Below are 8,801 nucleotides of genomic sequence, written 5' to 3'. Positions count from 1 at the left end.
CAAAAGCCGAAGTCTGCAAAGGGGAAAGAAATTCTGCTTCAAGCCTACAGCCACAATTCCTGCCTGGGATTCCAGTCAGCTGGCCTTGCCCCACGTTGCCCCACTTATGTTAGACTTACTAGCTTCCACCATCTTGTAAGCCCATTCCTTATATCTTTGATTTTCCCACCACAGGAAAGACATATTTCATGTAAAATTATGTTTGTTTCATGATCAGCATAGACAAATGGCACTGTGAACTACTTAAAACAGTTCAGGAGGAACAGGGTCAGAGGCTCTGCATCACTCTGCAAATCCATCAGCATGGGGCACAGCGCACACAGGAGGCATGCAGCTCGGGTCCTTCTGGAAGGAGCCTACAATGGTCCATATACGATGCTCTGGGCATGATGATCAAAGAGAACTTGAAGTCCGCAGTGTGCTGTTCTGAGAAAGGCCAGGATGGTGCTGTCCTTGTCACTCCCTAAATTGTAGCATTTAAGACTCTCCTGGGCTGATGGCCCTGGTGCAGACTACGGTGCCCACTGGCCTTATGCTGGGACAGTTGCCCAAATCTCTGTACTGAAGAAAACCTGTAAGATCTTTCCCAGGACCATATGACTCACCACTTCTCCCTGGTGTAGCTAAAGCCCCAGAATCACACGTGGTGTCAGCTTGCTGGGCTGCCGGCTGAAATTTGTGTACTTGAAATCCTGTCCACAGTGCAGAGAGTAGCCAGGACAAGCAGATCAGGCAGCAGCTCTGAGCCACACAGGAAGAGCAAGATGCCATTCATGATGGCTTTCAAGAGAAGCATGAAGGTGGGGTAGCAGGAGGCAATGAGAGGCCGTCATAGTAGATAGGAAGGCCAAGGCCCAATAACACCAAGTGCTATCTTTCATTGGCAGAGGATTCCCCTTGTAACAAAAACAGCTGAATCACTTCAATTCCAAGACAAAGGAGGAGCATCACCACATCACCACATCCAGTGCTAGACTGACTGTTGGATATGGTAGCAGGAGACTTTCATATAGGAATAAGAAGAATTCTGGCAGCAAATAGGTAGCATAATATCACCCATTCAAAAAGAACAGGATTTCTAGTAAGGCTGATGACAACTGTTTACCTCCCGAATCTCATCTCAGGGTGCTATCTTTATCCCCCTCCCCCACAAATCTTTTAAAGTGCATACACACATGCACACACTCACATTTGTTCTGTTTTCAACCTTAACTGATACCTACAGTGTTTTTTCTTTTTTTAAAGATTTATTTTATTTATTTGAAAGTGTTACAGAGAGAGGTAGAGACAGAGAGAGAGAGGTCTTCCATCCACTGGTTCACTCCCCAGATGGTTGCAATGGCCGGAGCTGCACTGATCTGAAGCCAGGAGCCAGGAGTTTCTTCTGGGTCTTCCAAGTGGGTGCAGGAGCCCAAGGACTTGGGCCATCCTCTACTGCTTTCCCAGGCCATAGCAGAGAGCTGGATCGGAAGAGGAACAGCCAGGACAAGAACCGGTGCCCATATGGGATTAGAACTGGCACCCATATGGGATGCTGGTGCTTCAGGCCAGGGCTTTAACCTCCTGCGCCACAGCACCAGCCCCTCTTTTTCTTTTTTTTAATTCAAGTTCATAAGTTGTGCTAAATAGCATGAACGAATGTCTTTTTAATATAACCATCTCTGACTTTTTTGTTTATCTCATAAGTACATGCACACACACACATACCTTAATACATATACCTTAAAATATAAAATTTCTTGACTTAATTCTCAGGGTCAAATTTTATTTTACTTTCCTCACTCATGGCCTGAATGGAAAATTTCTATTCTGCTAAATATACCTACTATGTAGATAATCAAAATGGATAGCCAGGTATCCAAGGTTGGATTTCCATATGTAAATCCTGAGATAAAGACTCCTATAATTTATTAAAGAACATTTCAAGGAGAAACAAGTAGGGAAGTAGGCAAAGTGACAGGGAAGGGCAGGAAGCCAATCAAGTGGGAGATGTCCAGGAAAGATCCACAAACATGGGGACTTTGGCTCAATCACATGGAGGGTATCTGGAGACACAAGTCACCTCAGAACTGTTCCCATTATGGACCAGGCACCTGAAGTCTTCAAAATGTTCATGGCAAAGGCATATTATGAAAAGGCCATACATTTTTAAGAATGTCTCACCAAATTAAAATTCCATTTTCCAGAAACTTTTTGAAATACCCTTGTATAACCCTATAAGTCACTGGTGAAGACTACTGCTGGAGATGTGAATTACTAGGCACTTCCAACTCTCCCCACATGCAGGCAAAGGCCCCGGAGACCTAAGAACATTGTTCTGAGATGCAAGTGAAAGCAAACAGGAGTGCTGTGCATGGAAAGGGGAAGGTCAGAGAGGCTGTGGGTGAGAGCACTGGGAGTGTCTGCTGGTGACATAGCAAACCACTTGGATTAGAAGGCTGATGGTGCAAGAAAAATGACCAGATCATGTGCTGAAGGGATGCAATGAAAATACTGTATTACTTCTTATGTCACTTCAAACTCTTCTTCTGCGTCCTTCACAATGCACTTACCACCCCAGGAACTGGTAAGATGTGGTTTCATGGTCAGATGACCCCATTCCTTCACCATTTATGTTCCTCAGGCACAGCCAAATGACGGCCCTTGGGGTTCATAAATACTTTATACCAAAGTTAGGTTGAATTTCTGTCATAGGCCACCAAAATATGGTAAGTAATAAAGAGGATTTATTTGCAACTGCCAAAATTTGGAAGAAACCAAGGAGCCCTTCAGTAAGCGAATGGATAAATAAACTATAGTATATCCAGACAATGAAATATTACTTAGCTTTAAAAAGAAATGGCTCTCAAACCATGAAAAGACACGAAGAAACATTATGTAGTGAGAGACACTATGGACTGTATGATCCCGACTATACAATGTTCTAGAAGAGGTAAGAGTATGGAAACTATAAAATATCAGTGGCTTGCAGGAGTTAAGGGGCAGGGGAGGGATTAAAATGTAGAGCACAGAATTTTTAGGGCAATGAAAATCCTAAAATAAAAATACTATCCTAATGATATGTGTCATTATACATTTTCAAATCCCTAGAATACGCAACATCAAGAGTGATCTCTATTGTAAAGCACGACTGTACTTTGGGTGATGATGACATTTCAATGTAGGTTCATCAGTTATAACAAAAGTACCATCTTGGTGGGGAAAAATTTTTTTTTTTTTTGACAGGCAGAGTGAACAGTGAGAGAGAGAGAGACAGAGAGAAAGGTCTTCCTTTGCCATTGGTTCACCCTCCAATGGCCACCGCAGCCGACGTGCTGCGGCCAGCGCACCTTGCTGATCCGATGGCAGGAGCCAGGTGCTTCTCCTGGTCTCCCATGGGGTGAAGGGCCCGAGCACTTGGGCCATCCTCCACTGCCTTCCCAGGCCATAGCAGAGAGCTGACCTGGAAGAGGGGCAACAGGGACAGAATCCGGCACCCCAACCGGGACTAGAACCCAGTGTGCCGGCGCCGCAAGGCAGAGGATTAGCCTAGTGAGCCGCGGCGCCGGCCTTGGTGGGGAATATTGATAATGGGGTGGTTATGCATGTGTAGAGGCAAGAAGCCTATGGGAAATCTCTATACCTTCCTCTCAATTTTGCCATGAACCTGAAACTGCTTTTAAAAAGAAGGTCTCCAATGTTAGAGGAAACTAAGAGTACCAAATATTCTCTGTGGACTCTGCCTGGGAGGCTGGCGTAGGGGTGCCTTACTGAGTCCCGGAGTCCTGGCTGAACGAGGGTGACACAGAGCTGCAGTGGTGATAGGCACAGCCCTAGGAAAAAAAGAAGGCCTTCCAGATGGCACCCAGAGCACAACACTTAAAGTTCAGAATTTTGCTTAAAGCGGACATGTCAGGGTTGCGTATGACCTGTGACTTCTCCAATCCTGCTGTTCTATTCTCAGAGCCCTCTGCCTTCCCCTTACTCACCAGAAAGCAGGATGGCACAGGGTGTGAAAACCTTCAGAGTCCCAACACGGACTATTTGAGACCTGATGCTGAGGGAGTGTCACAAGACGCTAAATGCAGGAAGGCATCAAGCAAAGCAGTGGAATGGAAAGTGTCTTTTCTTGTCTAGTCACAGACTGATGCCTAGCCTCCTGTGACTGTATCTGCCTCCCGAGAACCATGAGTTCCTTGTGTGTGTCAGAATTCAGAATAGTAGACATGTATTTACATGTGTGGGTTTTTTTTTTTTTGGAATTTAAAAGCAAAATCAGTGGTTTATTTTTCTATAGAAAAGTCAACTTTAGATTATCGGTTTCAGAATCAAAAATTGGCTTTTCCAACTAAGCTTTTTGGCAGACATTTTCTCTAAGTTAAATTTGCCATGCTAATATTTTGATTAAAAATAGTTAACCTGCAAGTGCAATATACAATATGCTGGAAATTAGCAATTATGTTTAATAAACTCTCAATTCAAAACTTTACAACTAAAATATAATTAAAGTTATTTTGGAGGTACTCAAGGAAAAAAGCATCAAATACCTCTAAGTTAGTGAAATATATTCACCCAGACTAAGCCACTACAACCAAGGCAGTCTAATCACATTCACTGTGTTTTCTTTTCAGACTCTTGTATGACTCATGATCTCAAGGCCACAAGACTTTGGCTCACTGGCCTAGTAACCCAGTTATAAACGTACAGTCATCCCTCCATATCATTGTAGGATTGGTTCCAGGACTCCTAGTGGATACTAAAATTTGCAGACGCTCATGCCCCTTACAAAAAATGGCACAGTATTGATAATCTACATAATACATAGTACTGTAATTGACACATTTCTTCCTGTGTACTTTCAATCGTTTATTATTTATAATACTTAGTACAATGTAAATTTCATGAAAATTGTAATACTACATTGTTTAGGAGAACAGCACACAAAAGTTTATACATATTCATACAGACACAATATTTCCTGGATATTTTTGAATGAGTTTAGTCGAATTTGTGGATGGAGAACCCAAAGATAAGTAGGGCTGACTGCATTTGTTAGTTTCTTATGTTGACATTTGAGAAAGAAGGGACAAGTAGTCAAGTTCCCAAAAGGTGGTAGTTTTAGGAGAAAGGAATAAAAACACTGATCTCTTTACTTGCTTTATAATTTTACATATTTAAAAATTTTGTAGTAGTCTACAGTTCATAAAATGTTTCATATATGTATATATTTGTCCCTTTTTTTCTCATATTAGATGGAGTTTTGTCTTCAGCTAACTAGAAGTAAAGCCTGAAATGGAAGTTATTTTCCAATGATTACTGAGGGAGTATCTCCAGGGAGAAGGGGGTGCATAAGGAAGCAGAGCAAGACAGGAAATAGAAACTCAGCAGGGGAGTCGTCTCTACTGGTCATCAGCTTCTGTCTAATCGCACAGAAAAGTGCTGTGCAGGAACAGCACCCCACAGCTGGATTCCTCTGACACAAGGAGCTGGCCCTTTCTATCCTTATAAGACGTTGGCTAAGATCTCTGAGGAAAGCTGGAGGCTTTTCGTTCGTTTGGTTTTGTCAAGACTGCAGGCAGTTCTGTGAAGAGGGTCATTCCAGTGGATACAGCACGGGGGATGGTGCTCAGATGCGACATAAAGGAGATCCGGAAAGAACACCAACGGGAACTCCAATTTTCTCCTTTAGAAATAAGAAAACAATATCAGAAAGATTGAGTATATTAGTTCTACAGGTAGTAAATGATGGAGTGATGGCAGTAAAGTCATGGTTTTTCCCGTGGCCCATTGTTTCATGCCCAGTCCATATAGTCCACGGAACTAATCAGTCTGCTATTTACTAGATCAGTCCTGGGACATATGAAGGCTCCCAAAAAGTTCATGGAAAATGGAATTTAAAAATTCTTATTTTGGTACAAAATTTTGAACTCTAAGAGTATAAGTTCATGGAAAATTTGTATTATTAAAAAAAAACTACCCATGGACTACAATTTTTTGCACCAAAATAAACTTATCTTTAAAAAAAATATTTGAGAAATGGAAAGCCCCCTTTCCTCTTTTTTTTTTAAATATTTCCCATCCCTGATGGGAGATCAGCTAGCCCAGCTAGAGATACCGGTAAACTCTCAAACCATTATTACATTTTTTTTTTTTTGACAGGCAGAGTAGACAGTGAGAGAGAGAGACAGAGAGAAAGGTCTTCCCTTTTGCCGTGGGTTCAACCTCCAATGGCCGCCGCGGCCGGCACGCTACAGCCGGCGCATCGCGCTAATGCGATGACAGGAGCCAAGTGCTTCTCCCGGTCTCCCATGGGGTGCAGGGCCCAAGGACTTGGGCCATCCTCCACTGCACTCCCTGGCCACAGCAGAGAGCTGGCCTGGAAGAGGGGCAACCGGGACAGAATCTGGCGCCCCGACCGGGACCAGAACCCGGTGTGCCGGCGCTGCAAGGTGGAGGATTAGCCTAGTGAGCCGCGGCGCCGGCCAAAACCATTATTTTTTAAACAAGATTTATTCATTTATTTGAAAGGCAGAGTTACAGAAAAAGAGAGAGGAAGAGACACACAGAGAGATCTTCCAGCTGCTAGTTACTCCCCAAATGGCAGCAACAGCCCTGGCTGGGCCAGGTTGAAGCCTGGAGCCAGGAGCTTCATTCGAGTCTCCCATGAGCTGAGTCGTCTTTCACTGCTTTCCTAGGCACATTAACAAGGAGCTGAATTCGAAGTGGAGCAGCCTGGGCTTTAACTGATGCCCATAGGGGATGCCAGTGATGTAGGCAGTGGCTTTACCAACTATGCCACAGCGTGGGCCCTGTGGCTCCTTTTCCCTAGGAGTAACCACTCTTGGAACTTACACACTGTGAATACATTTTTGTCAGTTTTAAGTTCACAGAAATGGAACTTGAACACATGGTATCTATTTCCACTCAAGGTATTATTTTTTTATGTATTGCTCAGACTTTTCATTTTCATTGCTGAGTAATATTACTATGTATGTCTATTCATTTTAATATTTTATTGTGGATGAGCATTTTGGTTGTTTACAGTTTGGAACAATTATCCATAATACTACAGTGAATATAATTGATATTGTCATTTGGTATGCATGTGTGTGCATTTATTTTGGGTATAAGCATAGGAGTGAAAACTGCTGAATTATTAGGTATGTGTATGATCAAGTTGAGTTAACACTGCTAAACAGCTTTCCAAAGTGGCTGTAACTGCTTATTTATCCACTCCTCAGCATTCATAGAAAACTCTTGCTGCTCCATGTTCTCACCAGCTCTTCCTTTTCTCTGTTTTGATTTTGGTTTTTGGTATACTTGTGGCATACCACTACACAATTAGCAAAGTTAGGTTTACTTTCCTTTTTTTTTTTTTAAGATTTATTTTATTTATTTGAAAGTCAGAGTTACACACAGAGAGAAGGAGAGGCAGAGAGAGAGAGAGAGAGAGGTCTTCCATCCACTGGTTCACTCCCCAATTGGCCACGATGGCTGGAGCTGTGCCAATCTGAAGCCAGGAGCCAGGAGCTTCTTCTGGGTCTCCCACACGGGTGCAGGGGCCCAAGCACTTGGGCCATCCTCCACTGCTTTCCCAGTCCATAGCAGAGAGCTGGATTGGAAGAGGAGCAGAGAACTCTTTCAATTATATCATAATCTGTTCTTATACTAGAAAATGTTATTAAATTAATTTCTCACAATAAATTCCCGTAAGCTCCTTGTTCTATCTTTTGAGAACTACTTTAATTTGTGAATCTATATCTTCCTATTTGATATCACGGGCCTATTCTCAAAATAATATTGAATGAGTGATTATTAGGATTGGATTAGAACAATAGAAATGAAATGCCCTTGTCTAGGCATGAGTGTTTAGCATAGCCTTCCTGCTGGTGCATCCTTGGAGGCAGCCAGTGATGGCTCAAGTACTTTGGTCCCTGTCATCCATTTAAGTTCCTGGCTCCTGTTTTAGCCCTGATGCATCCCTGGCTGTTGTGGACATTTAGGAGTGAACCACAGATGGAAGGTCTACATCTTTTTGCCTCTTTCTCTCTTTTAAACAAAATGAAAATCAATAAGTTAGAAATTTTTAAAAAGAAATCAACTGGAGAACATCATATTGATTGAAATAAGCCAGACAGGAAAGACAAATATCTCATGTTCTCCATTTTATGTGGGAGCTAAAATTAAAAAAGAGAAAAAAAAAACCCAAACCAAAACAAAACCAGAAAGAAATGTCTTTGTCTATCAGTATTGCTGTAAATATAGCTTTGCTAAACTTTTTTGTTTTATGCCTTTGTTAAACAAATGGTTAAGAATGATATACAACTATAGTTTTACTAATCTGTGATTGTTTTGAAATTTACTGTATATGAGTGTAATCTACAACTTTTAATTTGATTATTGTTTAAAGCCCCTGCCTATACTCCTGCTAAACAGTGGTCTTTTTACTTTTTAGTTGTTGAACACTTTATTTAGTCAAGTATGAAACATTTGACTATAATGTAAACTAAAATATGTTGTCTCAAAAACTGAAGAGAAAGAAAGAAAGGGAGGCAGGAAATAAAGTATCATTATATTCTTAGAATTGTTACCTATGAGCTTCATTGAGTCTGTTCTCTTTGTATTAATATCACATTAACATGAGACTTGATGAGAATTGTGTTGTAATTATCACACATTTAACCTAATCAGTCAATAAATTCCTTAAAAAGCTTAAACAAACAAAAGAAATTAAAAAATTCGTTTGTCTAAACTCTCACTGTCAAATAAGGAAAGAGAGGTGTGGAAAAGCTGAATTCAGCAAGTCACAAAGCAGCCAATCA

At 41.6% G+C, this 8,801-nt stretch overlaps 1 long non-coding RNA gene and 1 pseudogene across 2 annotated transcripts in view; both read right to left on the bottom strand.

Moving 5' to 3' along the window:
• Positions 1 to 361: 361 nt before the first annotated feature.
• On the bottom strand, positions 362 to 948 carry LOC100346476 (transmembrane protein 216-like; annotated as a pseudogene).
• A 3,644-nt stretch (positions 949 to 4,592) lies between these two features.
• LOC103350742 (uncharacterized) overlaps positions 4,593 to 8,801 on the bottom strand; it is a 40,308-nt gene continuing 36,099 nt past the window's right edge. The window contains exon 4 of one of the 2 annotated variants that reach the window (XR_007909154.2): positions 4,593 to 5,662. This is a non-coding gene — a long non-coding RNA (uncharacterized lncRNA). The remainder of the gene's footprint in view (positions 5,663 to 8,801) is intronic. The other variant, XR_007909155.2, reaches the window with a different exon arrangement.

Source organism: Oryctolagus cuniculus, chromosome 8 (genome assembly GCF_964237555.1).
Source record: "Oryctolagus cuniculus chromosome 8, mOryCun1.1, whole genome shotgun sequence".
NCBI lineage: Eukaryota > Metazoa > Chordata > Mammalia > Lagomorpha > Leporidae > Oryctolagus > Oryctolagus cuniculus.
This window is presented reverse-complemented; position numbering and strand designations above follow the sequence as displayed.